Raw genomic sequence first — 3,735 nt, 5'->3', positions numbered from 1 at the left:
CCTAGCATAAGTCTCAAGCCCTTAAGAAATTGGCTCCTACCATGCCTCCAGTCATCTCCAGCTATCTCCATGGATACTTGTAATCTGGCAAGAGTTACAAAGCACACCACTGAAATAAAATATAATGGTAAGAAAAGAGACCATTCGTGATAGAAACAAAAAGACAATGTCTAATAACATCTTTAAGAAGAAATGATCAGGACCTGGTTTAAAACAAAAAGCATACAGTAATCAAAAACAGTTTGGTATTGGTACAAAAACACAGATATGGATCAATGGAACAGAATAGGGAGCCCAGAAATAAATCCACACACCTACAGTCAACAATTCTTTGTTGAAGAATTAATCTTCAACAAAGGAGGCAAGAATATAAAGTGGGAAAAAGTCTCTTCAGCAAGTGGTGCTGGGAAAGTTGGACAGCTGCATGCAAACCAATGAAGTTAGAACACACCCTCACACCATGCACAAAAATAAACTCAAAATGGCTTAAAGACTTAAACATAAGACATGACACCATAAAACTCCTAGAAGAGAGCATAGGTAAAACATCCTCTGACATAAATCTTACAAACGTTTTCTTAGGTCAGTCTCCCAAGGCAATAGAAATAAAAACAAAAATAAACCAATGGGACCTAATCAAACTTACTAGCTTTTGCACAGCAAAAGAAGCCATTAAAAAAAAAAAAAAGACGACCTACAGAATGGGAGAAACTATTTGTAAATGATGAGACAGACAAGGGCTTAATCTCCAAAATATACAAACAGCTCATACAACTCAACAGCAAAAAAACAACCCAACTGAAAAATGGGCAGAAGACCTTAATAGACATTTCTCCAAAGAAGACCTACAGATGGCTCGTAGGCACATGAAAAGATGCTCAACATCGGTCAGAACGGCCATCATTAAAAAATCTACAAATAACAAATGCTGGAGAGGGTGAGGAGAAAAGGGAACACTTTCACACTGTTGGTGGGAATGTAAGTTGGTGCAGCCACTATGGAAAACATTATGGCGGTTCCTTATAAAACTCAAAATAGAATTACCATATGATCCAGCAATCCCACTCCTGGGCATATACCCAAACAAAATTATAATTTAAAAAGATACATGCACCCCTATGTTCATAGCAGCACTATTCACAATAGCCAAAACATGGAAACAACCTAAATGTCCATCAACACATGAATGAAGAAGACGTGGTACATAATATACAATGGAATACTAATCAGCCTTAAAAGAACAAAATAATGCTATTTGCAGCAACATGGACACAACTAGAGATTATCATACCAAATGAAGTAAGTCAGAAAGAGAAAGACAAATAGCATATGATATCACTTATATGTGGAATCTAAAATATGACACAAACTTATCTACAAAACAGAAACAGACTCACAGACATAGAGATCAGACTTGTGGTTGCCAAGAGAGGGGAGGGAGAGTGATGGACGGCGAATTTGGGTTGGTAAATGCAAAATATTACGTGTAGAACAGATAAACAACAAGGTCCTACTGTATAGCACAGGGAACTGTATCCAATCTCCTGCAATAAACCGTAATAGAAAAGAAAATTATAAAAAGAATGTCTCTATGTGTATAACTGAGGCACTTTGCTGTACAGCAGCAATTGGCACAGCATTGTAAATCAACTATACTTCAACTTAAAAAAAAGCATAAAACACAATAAAGAAAATGAATATACAGTTATATGCACAATATAACTTGTTTACAGAGAGGAAGATTCAACATTATAAACATGCTAGTTCTTCCCAAACTGACTGATATATAAAAGCACTGTAATGACAATAAAAATCATGTTGGGATTTTGGGTAATCTGCCAGAAACATTCTTAAGCTCATCTGGAAGAAGAAAAATACTAGAAAATGCCAGGAAAATTGTAAAAAGAAGGAGCAATGAGGAGAAAGAGGCCTACCAGACATTAAATTTAAGTAAATTTAGTACATAATAAGAGTGGCATCTCACACGAGTTAGGAGAAAGAGTATTAAAATATTTAGACAAACTAGCTCACCATCTGCAGAAAGATAAAGCTCAGTTAATTACAAATAACCCTCAGTCCTTTCACCAAAAGAACTTCTAGGTGGAAAAAAGATTTAAATATGAAAAATTAAACGATGAAAGTGCTAGAAGAACACCTGGGAGAATATATTTATAGTGTTGGATTGGTGAAGTCTTTTAAACATAGCAAATGAAGAAGTAGGAGGGGAAAAGAAGAGAGGAGAAGAAAAGAAATAAGAAGCCAAAATAAAAAGTTGAAACTTATCTACATAAAAATTTAAAACTTTATATGGTCCAAATATATACACATATAGTCAAAAGCTACAAAACCCTAGAGAAAATAACTGCAACACACAACACATTAACACCTACTATCTATCACAGATAAAGGTGCTATTATATATCATTAAAACAGTGGAGGGACACCACAGAAAAATGGTCAAATGAGAGGAATAGACAGGGTGACAGAAGAAGAGTTAGTAAACATTTAAAAGATGCTAACCACACAATTCAAGAAAGTCAAATTAAAACAATAGATATCACTTTTTAACCTTTAAGGTTAGACAAGACAAAAAAAAAAAAGAGAGAACTCACATTGGCAAAGTCCACTCATACACTGCTGACAGGGGTACAAGCTGATATGGAAAGTTATTTATTCAATTTTAAATTTGCATTCACATTGACACAGCAATTTCAGTTCCAGATGTCTGTCTTACAGAAATACTTTCATGAGTGCCCAAAGCTGTTATTTGAGAATATCTCAGCAACATTGTTCATGAAACAGTGGAAACTACCAAAATGCTCAATAGGGGAATGGTTAAATATGGTGCCTGCATGCTATACACTATAAACTCGTTAAAAATAACAAGCTAGACTATTTATCCTAACATAGTAAGATGACAATAAATTAAGCCAAAAGGGCAAATTGCAAACAGCATGTATAATATGATCTTATTTCTGCACCAAAAAAGATCACATTCTAAATTACTTCTAATCTTTTCGCATTTTACGTAAATAATGTTTCTTAAAAGTGTTAACTTCTATTACTGAAAAACCAGAATATTTAGCAGCACATATTTTCAGCACCACTGACATAAGTTTCTATGAAGGAAAAACCGTCAAACAGAACATACGTAATGATGGGGTTTTTTTTGTTTTTTGCGGTACGCGGGCCTCTCACCGCTGTGGCCTCTCCCATTGTGGAGCACAGGCTCCGGACGCGCAGGCTCAGCGGCCATGGCCCACGGGACCAGCCGCTCCGCGGCATGTGGGATCCTCCCCAACCGGGGCACGAACCCGTGTCCCCTGCATTGGCAGGCGGACACTCAACCACTGCGCCACCAGGGAAGCCCCGTAATGATGTTTTTTAAGGCAACTAAAAATCACCTAACTTGCTTCCGGAGTGATGATACTAGTTCAAAGCCTGAATTGGGAGGAGGGAATTTTATACATTTTTAAGTTTTTTAAATAAGTACTGCATTCAAATGGATTAAATATTCCAAAATTACAAACAGGTATATCGTGAAATTTCTTCCTCCCATCTGCCTCCCCCCAGCAGCTAGCTCTCTCCACAGGCAACCATATTACTAGTTTTGGGGTATCTTTCTGAAATATTCTACGCATATACAAGCAAATGAGTACATAGTTTTCTTTTTTAACCAAATTTTATGCCCTTTATTTTATTCTTAATAAAGAATTAACTTGTAATAATCTATAC

Source organism: Orcinus orca, chromosome 6 (assembly GCF_937001465.1).
Source record: "Orcinus orca chromosome 6, mOrcOrc1.1, whole genome shotgun sequence".
NCBI classification, from domain to species: Eukaryota; Metazoa; Chordata; class Mammalia; order Artiodactyla; family Delphinidae; genus Orcinus; species Orcinus orca.
Note: the sequence above shows the minus strand (reverse complement) of the source record.